Source organism: Alligator sinensis, unplaced genomic scaffold (assembly GCF_000455745.1).
Source record: "Alligator sinensis unplaced genomic scaffold, ASM45574v1 scaffold274_1, whole genome shotgun sequence".
Classification (NCBI taxonomy): domain Eukaryota; kingdom Metazoa; phylum Chordata; order Crocodylia; family Alligatoridae; genus Alligator; species Alligator sinensis.
Genome location: NW_005842124.1, coordinates 704,246 through 730,804, shown reverse-complemented (window position 1 = coordinate 730,804; position 26,559 = coordinate 704,246). Strand labels below are relative to the sequence as shown.

The 26,559-nt window shown below is 42.1% G+C and overlaps 2 protein-coding genes and 1 long non-coding RNA gene across 3 annotated transcripts in view; 2 read left to right on the top strand and 1 right to left on the bottom strand.

The window, feature by feature from the left end:
• ZNF366 (zinc finger protein 366) overlaps window positions 1-26,559 on the top strand; it is an 88,861-nt gene that overhangs the window by 52,674 nt on the left and 9,628 nt on the right. Inside the window, exon 5 of the transcript XR_003094368.1 lies at window positions 4,303-4,650. The gene's annotated coding sequence lies outside the window, so the exon portion shown is untranslated. The remainder of the gene's footprint in view (window positions 1-4,302; window positions 4,651-26,559) is intronic.
• On the bottom strand, window positions 940-13,327 carry LOC102370150. The gene is made up of 3 exons (XR_323978.2): window positions 11,479-13,327; window positions 6,585-6,666; window positions 940-1,217 (listed from the first exon to the last, which is right to left on the bottom strand). It is a non-coding gene; the product is annotated as an uncharacterized LOC102370150 (long non-coding RNA).
• Window positions 4,615-26,559, top strand: part of MRPS27 (mitochondrial ribosomal protein S27) — a 137,592-nt gene continuing 115,647 nt past the window's right edge. The window contains exon 1 of the mRNA XM_014520521.2: window positions 4,615-4,650. The gene's annotated coding sequence lies outside the window, so the exon portion shown is untranslated. The remainder of the gene's footprint in view (window positions 4,651-26,559) is intronic.

Below are 26,559 nucleotides of genomic sequence, written 5' to 3'. Positions count from 1 at the left end.
GGGTAAGACTTTACTATCAGGGCAGCACTGGGATGCCAAGTAGCATTCTGCAAGGTACTGTACAGAGCAGAGTAAACAAGTAAGAAATGTAAAGGAATTACTAATCAAATCCAAGGATTGAGACACACACAGCACATTCTTCAAGAAATCAGAGTTGTCAATAATTTGCTGTTCCCTAAAGAAAAAAACATACTGAGTTTTGCCTCAGAGAATCTGGCTACCTTTTAGTTGGCCTCAGTTCTACTGACTGTTGAACACTGCTTATGAAGTGCTCACCCTGATGTAAATGGCAGCTGCTAATGGTCAGTCTTGCAGCAAGCATGTAATGTCTCAAAAGAGTAAGCCCTTGATGAGCATTTTATAAAAGGTTATTGCAATTTGCTTCCTGTGTTTTATCACATGCAATTTGTAGCTTGTTTATCAGAAAAACCAAGTAATCTTTCGATGCTGCCACCATGCTCCTCCTTTTAGAGGTCTGTTTCTTAATCTTACTATTAACATGGTGCTGTTGTACGTGGGTGTAGCTGGTGTACAGTTAAGAAGTGTAATATATGTATTTTATTTATTATGCCAAATAGTATTTAATAAGTATTAACATGGTTTTGATGATAACTTGTGTCTACTTAGCTGAACAAGATGTAACAGAGCTAACACTTTGTAACCTTAACAGAATTTGAAAGCATTGCAGTGGATGTTTATTTCATACAGAATGATGGTTTGCTATTAAACATTAAAACTCTGAAAGAGGGAGAAAATCTAAGTTGTGAAGGTTCAGTTTTCAGCTGTGTATCTTGATAGCAAAAGCAGTTCACTCGAAGATAACATGTAAAAATGTGTTTTGTTAATTTAAGCAAATAAAGATATAGTGAAGATACCGCTGTAGTTCTTCTTAAATTGACCAGCACATCTTTACTCCCTAGTTAGTGCTATATGATAACACACACACACACACACACACACACACACACACACACACACACACACACACACACACAATGGATGAGCGCTGCTTTCTTCAACTGTGACGGAACATCATGGTTATACAGCAGTTCCTTGAAGGACTAGTGGAGAGGTAACTGGAGCATCTGAAGGAACCTGGAGGGCTCTTTTGGTAGGACCTTTTATCACAGATTACATGGAGTACATGTTGGGGAGGTAGTGCGGGGGGAGAGGACATTACTCCAGGTTGTTTCATCTATAGTATTACTTGTTCAGCCCTGTTCAAGATACAAAAACAAAACAAACAAACAAAAAAAGACTCAATTCTCATGTCAAGCAATTTTGGACCAAAGGCTGCCATACTATAAAGACTGAAAAAGGTGCTTTAAAGGCTACAATTCCTTTAGTTAGATTTTGTTTAGTTTTATTTTTTTGTTTGTTTGGTTGGTTGGTTTTTATAATGGGACAGTGACAGTATTTTCCAAGTAGGTTTGACTTTGGCAGGTGTTGCACAGCAGTTTGAAAGGAAGGAGAGGGCAGTTGGCCTACTGGATACAGAGGAAATATAAATAATGAAGGAAATCAACACGGTCCATGACAACTGCCAGTAGAATAGGTCTGTGTGGCGTTTCAGGGATCTAAACTACTTTAAAATGCATAACGGAGCTTGTGTGCGCAGCTCCCAATAATATAAATCCAGAGATCTCATGGATCAGAAGCAAAGCTTTTAGTTGCTTGTTTTTTTGATTGCAGATAACAACAGCTATGAACATTATAAGCTTATTCTGCATATGGAGGAAGATATGCCTCTCTGATAGCCAGGGAGTGACCTTGTTCATTCCCAAGTGGCTCAGTATCAGTGGCTCTCAACATTTCCTCTTTGCTAGATGCAACAATATATTTTAGAAAAAATGATGGTTGGCCCTTTTCACAATTTTCCTTTTCATTTTTGTTGAAAACTGAACTGTGTTCACTTGAGTCTTCAAACAAACAAAGAGGAAGTAGAAGAGAAAGGATCTTTCTTAGATTCCCCCATGGGGTTGTTGTGTTTGCAATGAAGTGTGGGAAAAGTCCTGGTGTATCTATGGTATTGTCATGTAGCACCAGACATTGTCAGATTAACACAGTCTTTATGACAAAAAAAAAAAAAAAAAAAAGGGGGGGGGGGGGAAGTAATAGGGAAACTTAAGTAGGAAAAATTAAGTGCATTTGTTGACTAAATTATAGTTAAAGCAAAATATCTTCATTTTCAATCAAGATGCCACTACCATTACAATTTATATAGGATCTAAATAGATCAAAATCTTTACCCATGTGTAAAACATGAATATACAGTGCAGATTCAAATATAGCTGCATATTTTTATGCATTGACTCTGGGTGTGAACATTTTCCAAAATTTGGTCTAAAGTATATTTGAACATCAGCAACCTCAGAGCTCAATAGAGATAACTGGGATATTTCCAACTACATAAAAGCACATGACCACAGTCCACAAACCTTTCAAATGATAGTCCTCCCAAAGTCACAATTGGAAAGGTAGTATTTACCTTTTCATCTCCCTCATTCTACTGATTACATGCATGAAATGTATTGCCTGTCCAACACAGGGCTGAAGGCTGCGAAGTGTGATGCTATACTGCAACATTTCAGGGCTCTATGGAATTCACAGAGGGTCTGCCCATATAAAGTAACTGCCTGGATCAAGACCAAGATATTTAAAGGGACACATTCTCTGCTAACTTGAACTAGCACACCTCCACTGCATCCACTGGGGTTGTGCCAACTTTCAATCCTTGTTCCTAGCTCCTTGGAACAGATCCCGTCTCTTCTGTAACATATGAGACACACCCCAGGCACTTATATAAGTGCCTTTATAATAAAGAACACAATGTTTTCTTGCTATATTTACAATTTTAAACAATTTGGAAGCCTACCCGTGTCCCAAATCACTTACCTGCAGGAGCTGCTCTCCAGGCTGCCTGGCAGCCATGTGCATATATACATGCACATGGTGCCCTCTGCCTGACTGCCCTCCCCCAGCTCCCTCCCAACCCCTTGCAGGCTCAAATTGTGCCAGGCTGCAGAGAGCTCTTTACAAAACTGCAAAATCCGTGTGTTTCTCTGTCAAAATGAAACATCTGTTTTCCTCAGGTAAAGGGGGAAATCCGCATTTTTTTCCGCATTTTCCCATGGGAAGTAAAAAACCCAGATCCCTGATGATAAGCAAAGTTTTTATACACAGGAAGCCACCATGTATTTTAATAGTGGTGAAACCAGTAACATAAGAAATTCTCTAAAGGGCATGAAGATTGGAGTGACTAGAGGAAGACAATATCTGCAAACTCATAAAGACAAAAAGAACTCTAACAAAGTTATATTCTATAGAGTTCAACATTCAGTGCTTAATCTCTACAAACTTCTACAAGAGTTTTCCATATAACAATATAGTTATCTGGCAAAGATCATTTTTTCAGTGAGCACAGAGTATGAAAGAGCATAAAATGTATGAGAGAATCAACTCCAACCATTCAAAGGAATATAATGAAACCTGACAACAATGACAGAGTCCTGCTGTGAAGAAAGTGACAGTAAAATTGAAACAGGATTATGCGTCATATTTGGATTTCTATTAAAGTGACACTGAAGTAAGCAGTGTACAAGATAACATTAGTTTAAGATGGACTGTAAATGTTAGCCAGGAACTGAGATTACCCTAGTCCCTACTGAAGGCAAGACATTTAAATGTTGTTATCTCCCAGTTTAAATAGTAGTAGAACATGATTCACTGTGGTCCTGATTCAGCAAAGAAGTTAAGTGTGTGCCATACTGATATATACAAGTAGTAGCAACTAGTAGTCACATGCTGAAATTTAAATGTGTGTTTAAGGTTCTTGCTGAAATCAGGAACAATACAGTTAGTGTTCCTTTGAACCTGCATTCTCACATTATTGATTCTCTCTACTCTGCTGGGTTAATAAGAGCTCCTTGATTCTTGCGGCTATGAAATTCTGTAAGAATGTCTAATATTATATAAGGGAAAATAACACACAGTATTTAAGACAGGTATTAGAATTCAGGGATCTTCTCAGTTCCTTAAAATGAGATATTTTCATAAATAGATTTTAATCCAAGATTTTAGTCCAAGATTTTAATTCTGCATCTGTGGTGTTCCCAGAAAACCCTAAATTACTACTAATTCCCATGCTGAACTGCCTCCTGCCACCTTCTGCAGTAATAGCAAGCAATAGTAAGTAATTATGCACTTGCTTTTTTGGCAGCTTGTGGTAAAATAGTAAAATATAAAATTTCTCTTGCTTCTGCTTCCTTTTTAATATTTCCCTTTTCCATTTCACTCTCTTAGATCAGCTGTTGAATGATTTGGTGCATGTGACACTTACTGCAGGAGATCATCACCATTACAGGGTGACCTATTCTAGACCCACTGCTCAACTGTCTTTTACATTCTTTCCACGTGAATTACATTAAGTACTGCTTGAGGGAAAAGAACATACCCAACTGTGACAGATAATCAGACAGAATGACAGAACCAGGTGCACTTAGCAATGTTCCTGAGTGCCAGTACCAAGATAGCAGTATACTGGTTCTGATTCCTAAGCAAGATGGAGGAAATAGTTTAGGAAACTAAGAAGAGATCATTTTTACTATGCAGGCTAAGGGAGACGGATGGAGTGGATGTAAACAGAAAGTGGTAAGATTTTGACTTCTAGTATTCCTTCTATTCTATTAAGACAACAAAAATGTTTATATATTTATATATCCGCCATACTTAAAGGAACATTTGCTAGATGGTATTTCTATTTAAAAAGGAAATTATGGAAGATCAATTTTAATACAAAGACTTGCAAAATTCAGATTGGATTTATATCAATAATGGAATCCACTTACGCCATCAGAACTACATAGGATGGTGCAAATGGAAGATGGATACTATAGCAAAATACTTAAATCTAGTACCATGGCCTGAAAGTCACAAAACCTTGGCTCTTATAACATTTGGGGGTGTAGGGAGGGAACAGAATTAAATCCTAGAGTTAAAGACCCTCTCTGAAGAACACCTGCCACCTGCTCTTTCCCATTTAAACTAGGAGGTGTGTTAGCTCAAGCATCTCAGTTACTGTAGTGTTACAAGAGGAAAGAAGCATTTTCATTTTATGTTATAACAAGACTTCCTCTAATTATGGACTGTTTTCAGTTGCTTCTAACCGAAACACATTTTAATGCAGGCTGAAATGCTTTATGCTCAATCCTTGTTTTAAGTTAATTTCTTTTAATTTCTGAGCAAAAAATGGCATAAATATTTCAAAGATCAAAGTTCATAAAACTGTTTATCCTTTTACCAGTGTTATATTCCGAGACTGTTTCTGAGCAACTCTACAACCTTCATGCCCTGGAGCAGGATTTTGATACTGAGTTAATTGGGTATTGCCTGAGACTAGAGGCATGCCTTTCACTGTCCAGGTTTGGGCAAGCTGTATAACTAGCATTTGTCTAGGGTCTACATATTTAATAAACTATGTTGAAGACTGAGCTCAGCTAAGCTCTCTGCATATATTCTGAAGCTGTCAAACAGAAAGAGACCTTCAGACAAGATGAACCCTCCTGTGCTTTCTGTTCCTTCCACCCCTCCCATAGCTTCCAGACTCACATCACCTTGGTGGTTTAAATAATTCTGGCTACTTCACAAGTCTTATTGCTGAGGAAAGCCTCATATGTCTGCTTTGGAAGAAAGCAAATATCTGCCACACTTTTTACCAAAAGGAACAATAGATAGTTGTCCAAGGTTGTGTTGTGACTAGAACCCAGATCTCAAATACGGCAGAAACAACCAAGCCTCAGCCACTTAAAATTAGACTCCAGACCAAAGTCATTTGTAACAACAGCTGTTAGTCGGTGCCAGCCCATTTTGTCAATATCTATCTGACCAGCTTTCAAAATGCTCAAAGCAAGATTTTAATGCAACTGTGCAGAGTTTGCTTTCAAAATTACACTGCACCATTTCACAAGCCAGAAATGTTTATGGCTACCAAAAAATTGCTCTCAATTAATAGCAATAGCAATAGGGACTAATTGTAATAAGCTTACTCCCCATGTTTGACCTTTCATATATTCCCAAGCAAGGAATTTGTACAGGAATAGAACTAACCATGGTCCTCTTTTTCCAAGTATTTCAATCTGACACACAGTACTATAAGCCTGTGACTTCTATAAGCCCGAGATCAACATGGTCATACAACATAAACTATGATGTATAGTTTACATTCATTGTAAAAAATAGGTGAGACTGATGCAAATCATAAGTCTGTAGAATTTGGAGTTGTTTCCATTTCCAGTCATTTGCTGTCACATTTATACATCATTTATGGTATAGAATAAAATTAAGTTCTGGCTTACTGAAGAGAGAGAAAATCCCCCTCAAACTCCCTGATTCCCAGCACAAACTTACTGCAGAGAGACATCCAATGAACGTACCTATGCTGTTTTGCTTCAGAAACTCCTAGTCTCCCCTTCAGGCAACCAGACAAACACTCTATAAATTCCAACTTGCATGTTTTGAAACTTCAGTCCCAGTGGTTCGGTTTATGATACTTTAAATACCTACTCCAGTTTCTCAGACTCACACACCATTAATGCTGCTCTCTAGGAGGTACGACATCAATACTTTCTTCTTCCAGTGGTAACAATCATGTTGGGGCCTCGAGTTCTCCTAAGGCAACATCCGTGGTAAACACCATATACCAAAAAGAAAAATTCCTAGGTTTACATCCCACACACATTTTCTAATCCATCTATTTATTAGCATATACATAATAATATAGTATTTTTTTCTGTAACGTCTTCAGCAGGGTGGAATTAGTAAACCTATCTGACCTTCTAAGTAAAAGCTTGTTTGCTTTGATTAATGATATGAACAAGACCTGAAAAAGTCTTTTCTAGCTCAGCGACTCTCCTTTCTCTTCTTCTGTCCAACTTTAATCTAGCTTGAATTCGGGGGCAGGGAAATGGGACATGGACAGGGACAGAGAGAGACACAAATAATTCTATATCAAGTGTGATTTCCATAAAGAATCAATTTCCTTGTGCGTAGGCAGTTCAGCCTCTTGACAGGGCTGAAAAGGTCCTTTAGGCCTATGCAACCTAGTTGCCTTGACCTAAATGGGCTAGAATGCAGTCATGGAGTTAGCGTACACCACAGTCTATGTTACTGTGTGACCTGTTTTTCTACAGAGAGGGGTCTGATATAACTTGTTTTTCTGCAAAATGTCTGATAAAAACACTTGCTATGGATAAAAGGGCTTGTTATGGTGCATCCTAGCCATATCTGGTGCCAAAAGAAGGGAAAACAACAATAAAGCAGAGACATAGCTCAGGTTGGTGATGAAAAACAGAAAACTAGCTTAATTGGTTGCTACATGATTAAAGTATATTACCACCTGCACAAAGGAAGCCGCATCCCGTTCCCCTCATCCTAACGATGCCTGAGAGTTGAGGACATCTGATCTCTCTTCAAGGAACCAGCCTTCTCCGAGATGCCTGGCCAGCTCTCGAGGAGTGTATTATTCGGACTGGTAATATACAATAACTTGCTTACTAAGATGATATCTATATGGATGCCTGAAGTTAATATTTTATAATGCTCAATAAAACTAATGCATTAAAGAATTAACTGGGCTCTCATTTGGAGAAAGCTGAAGCATACTTTAAGGTAATATCAACCCTGCAGTTCTCTCCATTTGGGAGGAGAACCAGTTCTCCCTGGTTCTTAAGGCAACACTTGAGTCAGAATTTTCCATCACAATTTTAGTAATACATCCAAAGGCTTTCATTGCAATGGCTTACGTTCCACTGGAAGAATTTACAATGGCTTTCAGGTATACTTTATTTTGAGGGGAGATCTAGGATTTTGAAAGGGGGGAGGGGTGCAGATGGTGTGGTGCATCATTAGATCTAACATAACCCATTTTTTCCAGTCAAAAATAAACTAGAAACTACTAATATGCAAAGAGCCTAGAACTGTATTATTCAGTTTAAGATTGAAGCAAAAACAAATATAACTTCACTGCAGTGAGTTAAAACCAGTCTGCAGGGATGTGAAATAGGATCTTTATTACAAGGACCAGCTAATGACCCTCTTTTTAATGGTTTTGATAGTATACTAATCGTTAGGGCTGTGCAAAATGGGAGCTATTTGATTCAGATTTGGCTTGAATTGGGGACAGTGATTCAATTTGTTGATTCGGATCACTGTCCCTGGATTCAATTCGGCCAAATCTGAAGATTTGATGCTGGATTCAGACACAGCTTTAAAAGGTTTTTTTTCTACATACTTGGAGGTACCAGTGTGACTCGTGATCGCTGCTGCACATGGAGCATCCCACAGGAGCATGGAGAGCTCTCCAGCATGCTCGGTAGGGAACCCAGAAGCAGACCAGAAGTACTTCCGGCCCACTTCTGGGTCTGCCAGGGAGCACGCTGGAGGGTTCCCCATGCCCCCCAGCTCAGCAATCAGCTGGGGGGAGACCTTGGGTGCCCCCCCACCCCAGGAGGCTCCAGTCACGGAGCGGGGGGGGGGGGGGGGGGGACGGTGCGCGCGGTGGGGGGGGCCTGCACGCTCCCCGGTGGACCAGAAGTGCTTCTGGTCCACTTCCAGGTTTGCTGCCAAGTGCGCTGGGGAGCCCCCCCTGCTTTTGTGAAATGCTGCATCTGCCCCAGCTACCTAGAGTTACATAGAAAAAACATTTAAAAGCTGTATCTACATCCAAAGCGATTCGGAGAGATTAAAGGGTTCTCCGATTCGATTTGGATTCAGAGATTTGGCCACTGAATCAGGCCAAACCTCCGCCGAATCGAATCGGGGACTGAAGCTTCGCACAGTCTTACTAATCATACTATCCTTTGTTCTGTAATTCTGCTGTCTGTTAAGTCAATTGAATTCAATTGACTCCCTCAGATGCCGGTCTAGAAGTGCTGCTGCCACTGCCTGGCAGTTTAGTTTTAAACTTTGGGTGGACCTGGAATCAAAGGAGAGAGGGTGCAACTACCCCAGTGCACTCCCTCCTGGATCTACCCCTGCTTTATTGTACTGTTTAGTTCACCGACCTTTGGCCATGATGAAGGACATGCACACACAGACACCCCCACTCACCTGCCCACCCATGCCAGCAAACAAGAGACTTTCATAAAAATCAAGAGAACAACAAACTACAAGAAAGGATAGAAAAGAAGGCAAAGCATATAAAGTAACATGGCTCATGCTTTTTTGGTCCAAACTCCAAGCAGAATTTGATAATTACTGTTGTCTTCAAAATGCAGGCATTACCATATAATAAGCATGGATGTATATATCCATATCTGGCACTGATTAGAACTTTTTCTTACTATCCAAGGTGAGAAAGTACTATTTCTTATGGGGGTAAAATGCAGGGAAGATGCACATCTATCATAACATGGAAGAATGAAGCCCTATTATCAGATTTGCAGTCTCTATCTAAATTACTCCATACAGAAAATTCTGAGAACTGGATTGTAGAGCTATCAAAGATGGACATCAGTAATTGCATTTATCACCCCTCCTCCCCCCCCAAAAAAAGGAAAAAAAAAAAAAAGAAAATAGGTGAAGAGAAAAGCAGCATTTTTCTATGGGCAGCTCAGACGAAGGTGAATCTTTGGGCCCAGTACATAGGGCTAAAATAGATATCAGACCAATTTCCCTAGGTGAGAGAGCTAATGTTTCATGTATGCCAATCCATGTGTTTCCCCCTATGATCTAAAGTACCATATTTTCTTACATACCATCCACCCCCAAATAAGACACTAAACTTTTGGGGGAAGGCAGAATGTAGAAACTTTTTTCCAGAGTCATGGTCAACTCTGTAACAGAGTAAGTCTTTAAAGAAACATGGTGTCCAGGAAGCATGGCATCTCAGCAGACAATCTAGGTGATGCAGCAGGAACTTCCTGGCATGGCAGTACAGTAACAGGGCTAAGCCCCAGACCCTTGCAATGAGGGTAGAAAGACTATTACTTCTTTTCTGTAAATAGTTTTTGATGAAACTAAAATTCTATAAATAATAAAGCATTTTTTCACCACACCAGAAGCCTCATCAAGATACTACAGCCTGCATACAGTAGCTCACTTGCCCTGAACCAGCTGAATTACTGCTTCAGGCACAAGCTATAGTGCTCAGCCAATAGGCACTACAAATGCCTTAGACTGAGGCAGTGAGAATTATCTCTAGATCTTCTACCCCTGATGCTTAAGTCATAAGAAGGGGCAGCTATTAGAGTACAGCCTCTCCATGCATTTATTCCAGAAAAGAAAAATCAGTTTTTCCATTTAAGATACACAACCCAGTGTTGGAGGACTGATTTTGAGGAAAAATATGAGTGTGGTGTTCTAAAGCATATAGTATCTGATAAAACAGAGTTATAACAAAATGCATGTCCTACACTTCATAGCCTTCCATGGCTAAATCTCTGGCAGGATAGCATGAATACTTTTGGGATTATTTCTGAAAAATATTTTCCCCCTGAACACTAGTCCTAGAGCAGTGATTAGAAAGAAAAAGCTCAATTCTATTTCAATGTAGTTGATTCCCACATTATTGCAAGGTTCCCCCAGCTAACATGAAATAGAAGTTCCAGCAGGTAGTGAAATAATTGTTTAATGTGCTCAACAAGCAGTCACCAATGGCTCAATGTCCAGTTGGGAGGAGATATCCAGTGGGGTCCTGTGGCAAGCTAGCTCTGATGGGCAACAGCAGCACCCCTAACTGACAGACTAGCCTGCCCCACTCCTCCATACTGCTGCCCATTGTCTCACCTAGTATGCCTTGATGTATCAAGTATCTCTGTGGGAGACTCCCAGAGTCCTGGAAGGGTGCTTTGCAGTGTTACCTTGATCTGGGCTTCCTTTACTAGAATGGTAAAGTTCAATCAAGCTTGACAAAACTCGACATACTTCAGCTATGGACCAAAATGATCTTCAATTGCTTTAAGGTTTTTAATTGTGGTCTCCTCCATAGCCATACCCTGCCTTGCAGATATCCCTCTGCCAACGTTTCTCCATAGAGCTGCCTAGCCCAATGAGTCACATCTGTCTAGGCTTTGACCCTTGTGGTTTTGGACTATTTATTCTGACTGCAGCCTTCCGCCATGGCCCCAAATTTTAGCTTTGGCTCTTCAGCAGCAGCCACTCTGCTAGGGCTTTAAACCCTGAGGATTAGGTTCTATCCTCTGTGTGTCCGCTGGCCTTATTGATCAGTGGCACAGTCTTCCCTGGGCCCTTGGCCCTCACCAAGTTAACTTTTCCCTCTTTCTTTTGATGTTCTGGTCTAAAAAGGATTAACCTTACAGGATGCTTTAAAGCACCTGCGATACAGCCTCCAAGCCTCTCACACAGCTGCCCCCACTCCTCTAGTGGTTACCCTCAGAATCACAACACAACACAGCCCTTTCAGGTACACACAAAATAAACCCCAATCCAAACTCAAATCTTCCCCCCTCTGCATCAACTCACCACATTTAGAAAAGGCTTCTTCACCCTTGTTCATCATGGTTCCCCTTACTGGGACACTAAATGCCATGATAGCCTTCCTGCGAGCTTTTCATCCTTCCCTAGCCAGGGCTAGAGGGAATGCCTCTGGCCTGAGGGCAAACCTTTCAGTCTGAGTAGAAGGGTTTCTTATTATTCTGTGCAGTCCTACCAGCTGTTTCCCTTGGCCTGCAGTCTCTGATTAGTTCCAACCCACCTGTGGCAGGGTTGCTGGTGATTGTAGGTACCCTGTCTCTTTTCCCTTCGCTGCCTGCTGGGGCTTCTCCCTAATAGTATTATTGTCTGTCCCTGGAGCTATATTTTCGTTTCCTGAACTCTTATCTCTTCTGGCTACAGAAATGCTACTTTTAAAGGGTCCTTGCATATTTTGTTTACCCCACAGACTTTCCCTAGTAACAGGACAAGGATTTCCTGTTACAGGTTCTGCAGAGGTCTGTCCTGGGTCCTGTATTGTTTAATATCTTAATTAATGTTTTGGATGATGGGATTAAGCTCATGCTTAAAAAAATTGTGGTTGATATCAAGTTGGGTGGAGCTGCAGACACTTTGGAGGGCAGGGCTAGGACCCAGAATGACCTGAATAGCCTGGAGCAATGGTCCACAAGCAATCTGGCTAAATTCAGCAAGGACAAATGTAAAGTCCTGTGCTTGGGAACAGAATAATTGTATGCACAAATACAGACTAGGGAATGAGTGACTATGCTGCAGTACTGCAGAGAAGGACCTAGGGCTATACTAGACCATAAACTGAATATGAGCAACAGTGCACTCTTGTTGCAAAAAAGGCCAACAAGTATAGTGGGTTGTATTAGCAGGAGTGTCAGTTGCAAATCAAGGGAAGCGATTCTTCCTCTTTATTAAGCACTGGTGAAGCCTCACCTGAAGTACTGTGTCCAGTTTTGGGCCCCACATTCAAAGAAGGTTATTTAGTCCAGAGAGGAGAATATTGAGGGTGGGGAATTTCATAACAGTCTTAAAATACCTGAAGTGCAATATAGAGAGAATGGAGATGGGCTTTCCTCTGTGTCCATAGGGAACCACGATGAATGGTTTCAAGCTGCAATAGAGGATGTTTAGATTGTAGATAAGGGTGGTGAGAGCTGGATGAGATGAGAAGCCAGAAGAAGGGGAATTGGGAATGGCTGATCAAGGTGATGGGGATTGGGAGTGAATCACTGGAACTGGGATAGGAATCTATAATCCTCCTACTGAGGATGGAAACAAAGACTAGCATAAGAAACCTGAGAGCAGAGGCTGGGATTGTCTTCAAGAGGGGAATGGAACTGGAATGAGGAGCCAGAGGGGAAAAGGGACAGGACTGAGACAGAAATGAGCTGGGAGACTCACACAGATTACTGCAGCACAAAGAGCCATGGTGTATCCCCAGTGATGTTTTTGCAATATCTACAGCTAAATACAGTTCCAGTGAGTTTCAGGGAGACAGCAGTTCAGATATGGCTTTTGCAATTAACTCTGGATCTCAGACCAGGGTTCTGATCACCTGAGTTAAGCCAGCACTGGAGCCATGCCTTTGGTGAACAGCTATTCATCGTTTTCCTTCTCATTCTTCAATGTTTGGCAACATGCATTGTTTTCTATTCAAATCCTGCTCTCAAGACAGAATTACTGATTTCCCTTGTGGACTCTTCCACAGCACACATTACCATGGCATCTAGACGTTTCACAAATTCCTTTCACAGCACCTCAGGAAGCCAGGGAATGTTATTATTCCCCATTTTACAGTGGGGCATTGACACCAAGAAATTAAGGTCAATGGGACTTATTTTGGGTACCCAATTTGAGAACCCAAAGACTTTTTCAGGGTACTTGGTATTATACAACACCTTATATATTTAATGCCAGGCTCCCACTGAATTCAGCTGTAGCCATGAACTATCAGACAAAAGGGGCAAGGGGGTGGCCACATCCCCACCCTCCCCACAGGGAGCCTCTCCAGGGAGGCACCCTGCCCCCCCCCCAATGCTGCTGCTGCACCCCAAGCTTGCCCCTGCTGCATGTGCCCCAGGCAGTGCATGATGAGCTATCTGTGCAGGCGGAGGAGTGCCTGAGCCGCTACACCCTCCTGCTGCTGCTGATCCTCCCGGTGCCCTGCAGAATGGGAGGCAAGCCCGGGCTGCCCCGCAACCTCCACCACGGCCTGGAGGGCTACCTGTGGCAGCGCTAAATACTCCTGCTGCCGAGGAGGACATCACTGCTGGTATCAATGACTTCCTCAGGATGTGAGAGACCCATACCCACCCAGATGTGGGACCCGAGCTGCTCAGTAAAGTACTGAACTGTGTCCTGCCTCTCTGAACACTGGGGGAAGACCACCCAGGTCAAGGGAGTGTGGCAAGGTGAAGCAGGGATCAGGGGCAGGGGCTGGGGCCAGAGGCAGGGGTGGGGACTGGGAGGATCCTCCGCCAGTGCAGGACTTACCATGTGTCCAGAGCTGGTGAGGCTTGCGGCTCAGCACAGGCCTGCCTGTTGGCATGGACAACTGGCTATGCCCAGTGCCCATGGCCCATGGTGTGCAGTGGGCCAGTGCCTGGCCAGGGCCCCCCCCCCAGAGAGGAGCTGGTACTGCTGTTGGCCAGCAGTGACATTATGGCGGGGCTCATGGTGGTGGGGTCTAGGGCTGCACTGAGGGTGAGGTGGCCACTGGCCAGGGCGCCCTGAGCTGTCAATGGATCCAGCATCTGGGGAGAAGGGTGGAACAGGGCACTAAAGGCCTGAAGGCCTCTCCTCTGGAGAGGTGTCACCACCGAGGGGTCAGGGCAGGGTGGGAGCTTGGGCAGGCTGCCCCTGCTGGTGCCACTCACAGGGGTGCAGTCTGGGTCCCGGGGCACCAAAATGAAGGTCAGCTCCCACATAAAGGCCATGGTCTTCCAGGCATGATTGGACCAATAATTCTAGTCAGTCACAGCCAACCACTGCATCTGCAAGCCTTGACCTTAATGCAGCACTACCGCACTGACCGTGAGTGCCCTTGCTTCCACGTCCTGCCTGACAGGGCCTCATAAATGTGAGCGTTCATGCACCTGCCCTGCACGGACTTCCTTTGTACGTCAGCATGGCTCCAGAGCGCCACGAGGTCACCAATCTCCTCCCAGGTCCAGTTGGGGGCTTGGGCAGTCGGCACAGGTGTGCACACGCAGATGGGGCTGGGACTAGACAGGGAGAATGACAGTCTCATCCCGTGCCAGCTCTCTGGGCCCCCACACGGTGTCCCTGTATGGTCAGCCCTGGACAGCGCTCAGGCATGCTCAGCAGAGGTGTGCGTGGCCCAGGGCACAAAATGGCTGCAGGCTTTTATACCCTGCAGCTAGTGCCTGGCAGAGAGCAGCGCAGCCCTGGAACAGGAGAGGTGGCCAGCCAGAAGCCCTGGGGCTGGGCTCAGGCCGACCCCCTAGTGGCTGGGCAGACCCAGCACTAAAGTTAGACTAGGGTCATGTCTACATGTGTATTACTGCACATTACCTGCATTTGCAGGTATCAAGTTTTGTCATGATTAGCCATTGTTACTGTGGAGTAAGGGCACACATGTGTAGGTGTGCACCTGTACTGCACAAATTAGGCTAATGTACATTAACAAATTAGCAAATTAGGCTAATGTACATTAACATATCTTGTGTAGCTGTGCCCTAAGTGTCTTGAGGCCTAGGTTTGCTACAGGATCAAAATCTGAAAAGCAAGATCAGACCAAGAATACCATTAGAAAGAGTAGGCAATAATTCCCAGGCTGTGCTACTCTTGGAGCCCAGTTTGCTATCCAGTAGAGTAATAGCAGCTTCAAATAGCCTATAGATTCAGGAACTAATTGCACCTTCAATATTGAAAGAACAGTTTTTATTCCAGTTCCTTTCATTCATTCACCACTGCATAATACCTCCAGTGACCTGAGATAAACTTTACCATTTTTGAATGACAATACCCAGGATAAACTCCTCCTTTTCTTTTCTTCATGGTTATTACTTATTAGACATAGTTATGATCAGGGATCCTGGTTTTCTCTGTTTAAAAATTGCATATTCTATGATTTAAAAAGCAGCAAAATCCACATTTTTCCATGATTAAAATGACACACCGCTATATATATATAGGTATCAGTTGAACAGTGTTTTCTTGATATATTTACAATTTGAATCCTACCAGTGTCTCAATCATAAAATAAAATAAAGTCTAACTATCTATACATTTTGGTGTTTGAATTTGGGGTTTTGATCATGGAAAATCAGAGCTCTCCCACCCCCTTTGCTCACCAGGACAGGGGTCTAGTTGCGGTTGTCCCCCCCACTGCTTTGTGGTTTGGAGCAGCCCTGATATGCTGATGCTCTGCCAATGTCATTGTCCCTCAGTCCCCACCCACAGCCCCCTGGGCACTGCTGGTGCCCCTCTCTCCCTACCAACAGCCCCCCACCCCACAGACCTGCTGGAGGGAGCCCCCAGCTGCTAGGGCTATGGAGCCAGGGACCCAGGTCTGCAGCCCCCACCTCCTGCAGTAGTGGACAAGCTTTGGATGACACATGTGGGAGTCAGTGGCTGCTGCAACAGAGTGGAGCATGGCTCCCCATCTCCCATGAGCAGCATGGCTGGAGTGGAGCCCATTGTGGGGGAGGATGTGGCTGCCCACTTCACGTTAGGGTGAGGGGGACTGGCTCCCCACTGCTGTGTGCACTCTCAGGGTGAGGCATGGGAGACATGTGCTCCCCTGATTTGTGTGTGGGTGTAGCATGAACTGAACTAATGTAGCTGATGTTAACATAAAGTGTAATAATAGTAAAACATAACCATGTTAGTTTTGTCCTGTAAGCAACTTGAAAACTCCATTTTGTATCCTTCTGCTTGACATAAGTGAATGAACTCTGCCTAGACTTTATGTATGATTGTGTGTAAAAGGATGAATGGTGAGAGAATTGCATAGAGATGGGAAAAGAAGATTTAACTGTTTATGTAAGCAACAAGGCACCAAATGTAAGTTACCAGCCAGTAACTAACTAACAAACGGCTGAACAATCCCTGTGAAGCTCAAGGGCACAAAGAAGATAACAGAAGAAGAAATTCTGCCAGACGGGCAACAAGAACACTTCAAGGCTAAGATAAGCTGAAGACAAAATAACAACCACAAAAACAGAAGCTGGGTATAGAAAAGACCCAAAGCACTGAAACAAAGGATGCCAATCCCTATAAAAGAACACTTTGAAAATGCCAAGTTGAATGAGTCTCTTTCTCAACTGCACAGATGCATCTGTTCACCCCACTCCCGCTGTTATCTTTAAATCTGCTATCTTCAAATCATCACCATCTACTCAATAAGCCTGCATTGGCCACCCTGGGCTGATATTGAGCAACTGTTGCTGGTAACTATATCTGGTGTATGTGTGGATGAAATGGTTGTTATGTGTATGTGTATGCTTGTGTGTAATGATGTGTATGATGATTTGTGTGTGTTTGTATAAATGGTGTGTCTGAACCTCTATGTCTAACTCATTTAATCAATAAACGTGGCAACTTGCCTTATCCCCCTTTATAAAGTCTTGCTTGTGATTTGAGCAATTGGCAATTTGTGTAACATGGGGTGGGTGTGGGCTGCAGGCTAGGGGCTCCCTGCCCTGCTGCCCTCCCCTCAGGGCCTCCATGGCCCAGTGGGCAGGATCTGGTACGGCAAGACAGAGCAGGGCCGGGCACTGCTACCGTGAATCCCGCGGCACCATGGCAAGTCACCCTTTATGCCGCCACCCCTGCTGATACCAGGTGGGCAGGGGGAACCTTGCCATGGCAGCATTAGGTTCATAGCAGCAGCATCAAGCTTCCCCATACAGTCCCACTTTGCTCTGCCGCAATGGGTCCTGCCCACCAGGCCATGGAGGCCCCCAAGGGGTCCAGCAGGGCAGGGAGCCCGAGCCTGCAGTGGAAAGCTTGCACCTGCTCTGTGCAAATCTGCGGGGCATGTGCCCCCCATATTCCCCTGGGAGTGCACGCAGTGGTGGGGAACCAGTCCCCCAACAATGAACCATCTGTCAGCTCCATCCTGCTCCTTGCCCAAGCCCTGTGACTGCACATTCTGGCCTTGGGCCTCAAGCCCCACACACTGCCCAGGCTGGGCAGCATCCTCAGCCCCAGCCCTGCCCAACTCCCTCCTTCCCTCCCCCACTATGGGGGCCTCAATTCCCCCCCACCCTTCCCCCATGCTAAACTTACCTCCAGGGAGCTGCTCTCCAGGGTGCCTGGCGGCCATATGTATGTATATGTGTGCATGTGCACATGGTGCCCCCTGCCTCATCACCTTCCTCCCACTCCCCTAGCCCCTTGCAGGCTGGAACTCTACCAGCCTGCAAGGGGAAACCCACCATTTCCCACGCTTTTCTCCTTGAAAGGAGAAAATCTGTGTTTTACCACAGTGAACATAAAACCCGGATCCCTGGTCATGATGCATATAAGAACACAAGGAACATGATCTGGCACCCACTGGAGACAATATGCACCTTTCTAGTTTCTACAGTGGGCATTGGACTGGACCCTCAAAATAAGGGCAGGATTTGTCTCATCTGCTGAAAACTAAAGCATCATCATGGCTATATGCCCCCCAAGAAAGAAATATACCCAGGACATAGTTCAATAAAGTTAGTTGGCAATAACCATTAGTCCACCAAAATGCAAGACTGGTTTTGTGCTATCAGTGCAGGCTGCTGTCTATCCCATATGCCTTCCCTAACTAAGGAAGGGATGCACCTCACAGGTGTCCCTAGACCTTTAAACTCTGAATCGCTAACTAGCTGCCAGTTGGCTATTTACAGTGGAAGATAAACACGTTTTCTGACAGGCAAACTTCCTCTTCTTCTTATTCCTTGTCCCACAGCTGAACTGATTATGATCTAAGAACACTGTTGTTCTAGTGTGTGGCTAGAAAATATTAACCCAGCAGAGAACAAATCTGACAAGCTTAAACATTTGTTGTTCAATTTTGAATGGCAAACAGCCAACTTGCTACCAGTTGGGTTATTCACACTGCAATAGGAAGCAATTTTCCTGACATGCAAACTTCCTTCTTCTCTCTGAACAAGAATTTGCATGGTCAAAGTCACCAAGCTTGAGAAAGGACCATTTGACTATATAAAGACATGGGCTCTGATTCTGGGCTGCATTCCAACTGATTTGTACTGCTCTAGCAGCAGAAAACATCCTCAGAATTGACAGATCTAGCCCCTTGAAGATGTATCATACACTGGATGAGCTTCTGGCAGCATAAATTGCTGTCATTGCTCCTGTACCAACCCAACTCTAAGTCCAGGGCTCCTTTCTGGTGTAGGGATTCCTAGCTGCTCTAACAAGCCCTGGGAGTTGCTGGCAGCTATCACAGCAGCCTTTAATTTGCTCTAACTGGCTTCAGTTTAAAGTAGCATCAGAATTAGGAGACCACAAAGGGCACCTGTATGCTCATCTGTGTTATATGCTTCTTCAGGATTTGCCTCATTTAAATTGGCCCTCTAGATGCTACTATACGATTTATCATTACTAATCTTGATATTTAAAATGCTAGCTACATTAGAAAAGACTGTACCCAAGAGGTCAGTCTTCATAGGCGAGGTCAGCTCCCAGACTATTGCACTGGGCAGCACAGTTTGGGGTGGAGGTGAGTAAAAAGAACAGGTTAGGGACTACCTAGAATAGATAGATGTGTACAAGTCCATAGGGCTGGACAGAATGCACCTGAGGGTGCTGAGGGAGTTGGCTGATACGATTACAGAGCCATTGGCCATCATCTTTGAAAAGTCATGGCGATCAGAAGAGGTCCTGGATGACTGGAAAAGGGCACATAGTGCCCATATTTAAGAAAGGGAAAAAGGAGGATCCAGGGAACTACAAATCACTCAGCTTCACTTCACTCCCTGGAAAAATCATGGAGCAGGTCCTCAAGGAATCCATTGCTAAGCACTTGGAGGAGAAGAAGGTGATTAAGAACAGTCAGCATGGATTCACCAAGGGCAAGTCATACCTGACCAACTTGATTGTCTTCTATGACAAGATGACTGGCTCTGTGGACGCTGGGAGACTGGTGGATGTGGTGTATCTTGATTTTAGCAAACCTTTTAATACAGTCCTCCCACAGCATTCTTGCAGGCAAGCTAAGGAAGTACAGGCTGGATGAATGAACTGTAAGGTGGATAGAAAACTGGCTGGAGCATCAGACTCAGAGTGCAGTAATAAATGACTCGATGTTGAGTTGTTAGCAGTATCAAATGGAGTGCCCCAGGGATTGGTTCTGGGCCTGGTTGTGTTCAATGTCTTCATCAGTGACCTGAAAGATGGCATAGAGTGCATCCTCAGCAAGTCTGCAGATGACATGAAGTTGGGGGGAATAATAGATACACTGGAGGGTCAGGCTAAAATTCAGAGTGACCTAGACACATTGGAGGACTGGGTCAAAAGGAATCTCATGAGGTTCAACAAGGACAAGTGCAAAGTCCTGCACTTAGGATGGAACAATCCCATGCACCACTACAACCTGGAGGATGACTGGCTGAGCAGCAGCTCTGCAGAAAAGGACCTGGGGGTTACAGTGGACAATAAACTTAATATAAGCCAGCAATATGCCCTGTTGCCAAAAAAGCTAACAGCATACTGGGCTGGATCGGTAGCTGTGTTGCCAGTAGGTCAAGGGACGTGATTACTCCCCTCTATTCAGCCCTGGTGAGGCCACATTTGCAGTACTGCATTCAGATTCCTCCCCCCCCCCACTACAGCAAGGATGTGGACAAATTGGAGAGTCCAGTGGAGAGCAATAAAAATGATGAGAGGTCTGGGGGATATGACTTATGAGGAAAGACTGAGGGAACTGGCCTTATTTAGTCTAGAGAAGAGGAGACTAGAGGGGATTTAATAGCAGCCTTTAACTACCTGAAGAGGGGTTCAAAAGAGGATGGAGCTAAGCTGTTCTCAGTGGTGGCAGATGGCAGAACAAGGAGCTATGGTTTCAAGTTGCAGCAAGGGAAGTTTAGGTTAAATATCAGGAAGAATTTTCTCACTAGGAGGGTAGTAAAACACTGGAACAGGTTACTTAGAGAGCTTGTGGACTCTCCATCCTTAGAGGTTTTCAAAACCTGGCTAGACAAAGCTTTGACTGGGATGATCTAGTTGGAGATGGTCCTGGTTTGAGCAAGGGATTGGACTAGATGACCTCCTGAAGTCCCTTCCAGCCCTAACTTTCTATGATTCTATGACAGGACATAGGGTAATATAGCCCCTTTTCAAGTAACTTCCAGATATACTTGTTATATTTAACAAGTAGCTTCCAGATATCCTTGGCCTAGGATAACTCCCCTGTCTTAAGGGAAGGGAGATTCTCAGAGTGGAGGAAGCAAGGAAGTGGGGAGCCTATGCATTTATTTTTCTGTTTAAATAAAACCTCATCATCTAATTGCTATAACTGTTTTACAACGCATCTTATTGCAGATGTACTTGACAAAGTGGCTTACACTCCACTCCTGAAAGATGGGGCAGTTTCAATTTGTGAAATATGAAATCAAAAGGATTACTAAGATCTAATATCTTTTTTTAGAGAAATTAGAAAAAAAATAGCAGCATTCCAATCCAAAAATGTGGTGTACGGGAGTCAGTGTATGAAGACAGGGATAAAGATTAAGTGGGGCTGGGATAATTAGCAATATTCATATAAGTAAGCTTCTCAATGGGCAGCATTTCATTCAAACCCACATCATGATGGTGGTGGCATTTCTAACTCCAGTCCCCAATAATTCCTTCCCACATCCTTCCAGCACATCACCAGTTATTGGTGTTGTTTTTGTTTTATGGTAGACTTAGCACTAATCCCAAACAGCATTCAAAGAATCATAAAGTAGGTCTGGAAGGTACTTCCACAGGCCATTTAGTCAAGCCCCTGCCCAAGACAGGATCAAGAACCAGGTCCTCAGCTGATGCATGCAAAAAGAACTGTCGACATGAACCAGCTAAAGATCAGGATTTATATACTGAAAACTGATATTAAAAGAAAGCTCTTGGTAAACAGAATCTAATTTGATCCTTATGGTGCTTATAACATCTGTCAAGAAATGATAGCAAAACCATCCCTTTTGAAAGACTAACAAGTTCTTTCTTGGGAGGCACCCTATGGAATAATCAGTGGGAAAAGCAAATTCACAATAAACTTGATGAAAACAAGACCTACATATATTTACATAAATGTACTGTATGTAGAGAGAGAAATAGTTTAAAATTTTTCCATCAACTCATTTTGTACCCTCTGATGAATACTCACTCAGATCTGCACATCAGGAGATAAACAATTGAACTAGTCAAGATACATATTTAGTAACTACACAGTAAATATTTGTGTGCTTGCGGAATTTCAGTTTAGATATTGGCACCTTGGCCCACGAGAAGCTCCAGTCGAAGAGTTGGGTATGTCATGGGTTCAATCATGGTTATTTACAAAGGGTATACACAAAATCCTGCTTCTCTGAGCATACTAGGAGCAAATAGGAGAGTTTCCTTGCTCAGAAATTCAAACGTGCTCAGCTTGCACTCCATCTAAATAAAAATCTCTTTCTTGGCTTATTCCCAGGGCCAGACTATGAGCGTTTCCCTGGCTTCCACAGAATGTCTTGGCTCCTTTCCTACTAGCTTTCTGCTTCACTCTCTTATTCAGAAACACAACAGCACTATAATCCAGTTAGTATCCAGCCCCTGAATTTGTAGTGGGTTCCCAGGGAAACCTATTAGCTCATATGGCTTAGTTTCTACTCAAGCTTTGTCACGCTGGTCTGTGATTTGGATGGTGACTTCTGTCGTTCCAGTTATCAGCCATTTTAATTCTGTATGAGAGTTCCCACACACCAGTTAAAAACAGCCTTAGTAGTCCACTTTAATAGTTAATTCAGACTAATTTTCCCTGAGTGTCCCTGTGTAGCTGTAAGATTTAACTGCATCTCCACAACTCCTTTCGTGATTTCCATGAAAATGAAGTAACAGTCAGTCCAATATTAATATATACTGACATGATCAGAAAGACATATATTCTTCTGAAAGTTATTATTATATCATTCTGTTTTGCAGCTTAAGTCCAAGCCAAATATGCTCTTAGCAACAGTAGCCACTAAACTGGACTAGACAACCTTGCGAGGTCTCTTCCAGCCCTACTTTCCTATGATCCTATGCCTTACATAAACTGTAATTTGTTTTCTTCTCATAGCAAGGCATTCTATTAATCAGGTTCAAGCACCGGCTGAGATAGCTCATGAAAACCATCCAGTCTCTTCCTAACAGAGCTGTTTAAAATTTAAATTTTCTGCTTCATGGGAAATTTTACTGTTTGGAAATGTGTTTTCATTTTAACTTATAAGAAACCAAATATTTTTAAATTTCCCCCATCACAAAATTTGCAAAACTGTTTAGATAATTTCTGTTAGAATTTAAAAGGTTTTTTTTAATTACAAACTTAAATTCTTATGGGTATCATTCTTATTATATTGTTATTGCTATTATTATTTTCCTAATTAAATCATATTCCATTTTTTTATTTTTAAAATCATTAGGAGTATCTGTAACAGTATGGTTTTGAAATTTCCTTTCTGGGTCAAAGTATATATCTTATATTTGTGCTCTTCTGGAATAGCTTCACACTTTGATCTAGAAACACTTCTTGAGTCAACCTCTCTCATTTGTGGTACAATAATATAATCTGCCATTTCAATGTAGTGTCAAGCCATTTCATTACAAACACTGGAAGACACGTTGATCTGTAAAAGAGGAGAAGAGCAATCAATTAGTACCAAGTAGCAAATATCCTGAAATATGTTAAAAAGAAATATATTAGATTGTACTATGCGACGGACGAACATAAAATAGTAAAACCAAAAGAAAAAAAATTAATAAAAATACAATTTTGACATTTCAAAGTCAAATTTTAAAATTTTTTGAAAAAAATATGATTTGTTTCAAAATATGTTGGTGGGGTTTCCATTGAAATCAATAATATTGTGTAAAAAATGTTTTATTGGAACAGGTGTTCCCATGAAAACCTGTTCTAACGTTTTCTCCCATCCAATTCTAGTGCCCACCTTCTAAAAAAAGTCATGTTTTCTCTGAGGTTGTAGATTGTAGCTGTGTTGGTCTAAGGACATAGGAAGACAAGATTCTTTGGGTAAATCCGATATCTTTTATTAGACCAACTCAAATAGTTGGAAAAATTCTTCTTTGCAAACTTTCAGGTATAAATACCCTTTGTCAGGTACAAATACCCTTTTATCTCTGGACAGAAAAACTTTGGTCAAAGACCTGTTCATTTGTTTATTTTTCAATGGTGCATGTACTGTGGTATACCAGTAATTAATAATGTAATATCATAAAACAACTATTAAAAACTCTGGCTTTTAATTCTCTATTTCATAATTTCAGGTATCCCACCCATAGTCACATCCAACAGTGCTGTGATTCTATTTCACTGTCATTTCCTTCTATTTTATCTAACTGTTTCAGTGTTTTCCCCAGGAAATTCTTTCAATTCATTTTCAGTACTTTTAAGGGAGCAAACAAGATGAAAGTTCGGGGAAAATGTTGTCTTTCTTGACATTGTAAATATATCTTGTGTTTCCTCTTTGTGTAACCATGCAGAATGCAATCTGAAAATCATTAGACCAAATAGCTTAAAAGAACCAGCATTTAACATGCATGGCAAACATTGTAGTGAAGCCAGTTATTCTTCTAACTGAGTTTGTAAACCACACAATATCTGAGCAGTGGGATTTCACATTATAGCACTATATCTAAGGACTGCCCTCCTTGAAAGCAAAATGTTGCAAATGTCTACAATATATGTTGGTTTGTAGACATTTTACATAAACTGTTTTAAATCCGGGAGTGTGTCTTGGTTGTTCTTTCATGGGGTAAATTAAGAATAACTCATCTGAAGTCAAGGAAGTTACTCTCATATGGGCAGAGATTCAGGCTCATGGATTTTAAACTGACTGTGGGGACTACTTAAAAATGGGCCTTATTTATGTGCCTTGTCTTTCCTATCTTGGGATAGGAAAAAGGATTTTGCATGTTTCTTACTAGCACTAAAGAGAGTCATGTAAATAACCACCTGGATATCATCTTATATAATGTTCTTCTGCATTTCTACTGGGAACTGGGTTTGTCTTGTTGTTCAGGGCCCTGAGAGAAAGGGACTCTGATTTTGTTCAAACACAAGAATGATTCTAATAAATAGGAAAGGAAAAGGAGTTGCTTTAGTCACTATAGAAACTGCACACACAGGGCCTGGTTTACAGTCCTTAGTTGGGGAACTCACCCATTTGACAAAAGGAAATATTTGCTTTAACTACTTTGAGAGAAAAAAAATTGATATTTTATGCGAGTGTAGTTTTGCTAATGATTTTGGGCTAGACAAAGGAATGGGAGCATGAGCTAATTGAGTAATGAGTCCTAAAGATTCCAAGGTAACATTTCAGAATCAAACCATTTAAGTTTTTATCCAAGATATATGATTGAGGGGAAATGAGTCTGTTTTGGGGTATTCAGAGTTTTGATGAAAAAAAAATCACATTTTCTGTGGAAAATGGACACTTCTTACACCTAATTTTTAGTCAAAAACCCAATTTTCTATTAATAAACAGTTTAGGTGGAAATTTTTTGATTGGGCCTTATGCCGAAGATAAACCTATCCTTGGCATAAGGATGGGAAATGCATTTCCATTCTATTGGTTTTGTCAACACTAAATGATTATAGGTGGAATGGGGAAGAACAAAACAAAACAAAAACACCAGTTTTAAATCCTCAAATTCATTCTAAACAACAGAATGCCTAATTATAACATGCAAGAAGTAAACTCTTTTCTGGCAATAGCTGTTGTTATTTCCTGTACTATCATGGCTACAACAACAATCCAACCCTACTAATTATAATATGCCTATTCAAATTAACAGTGGGCACATGTGTTAACAGTGTCAACATTGGCATTACAGTGGACTATTTTCATTTATTTTACCCAAAGTAAGATACATTCATATGTAGCTTACTTTGGGTAAAATAAACAAACTTGTCACAGTGACTGTGCATATCTAAGGAAAGAGAACCACTTGAATTTACAGAGGGCAATATAAATCATCCCTTACATTTTTGGGGTGGGAGAAGGGGACTGGCTAAAATATACTAATTTATTCACAGCAGATCTCAGTGCTCCCCCAACCGCTTACCTTGTCTATTTATATTTTTCTTTGTTGTTGACATAAAACTCATAAATCCTTGACATGTAGCTCTGACATCTCCGATACATTCCTTCTGGGGCCATTATAACTATTTCCTCGTGACCCATTGTCAAAATATGACTTCGCTTGCTCATATATCATTCCCTCCTAGATGACATCAGTCATTTCTCACTCAGACATACTTAAATGCACTTCAATCCAAATTAAAGCATTTCATTGTTTTAATCCAAAATTCAATTTATATTGAATCTAGCCCTGTTAAATGCTAATATTTCTCCACCCCATGGCTCCTTTTATAGTAGAAGTAAAGAGTTCAATTAATGGGGAATTATAAAGGAAATCCTGTTGCAGTTCAAATATAAATATAAATAGACAAGGTAAGCGGTTGGGGGAGCACTGAGATCTGCTGTGAATAAATTAGTATATTTTAGCCAGTCCCCTTCTCCCACCCCAAAAATGTAAGGGATGATTTATATTGCCCTCTGTAAATTCAAGTGGTTCTCTTTCCTTAGATATGCACAGTCACTGTGACAAGTTTGTTTATTTTACCCAAAGTAAGCTACATATGAATGTATCTTACTTTGGGTAAAATAAATGAAAATAGTCCACTGTAATGCCAATGTTGACACTGTTAACACATGTGCCCACTGTTAATTTGAATAGGCATATCCTGTGGCGGGTCTGCAACTCAGTTTCCCCATGTGCAGAAAATGCAGAGAGAGGTAGTGAGCCATGTTAGTCTGAAGTTAGGCAGAAGGCACATGCAGAAAATGGAGAGGCTTAGGTTGCTAATGTTTGTGATGCAAGGACTTCAGAGGA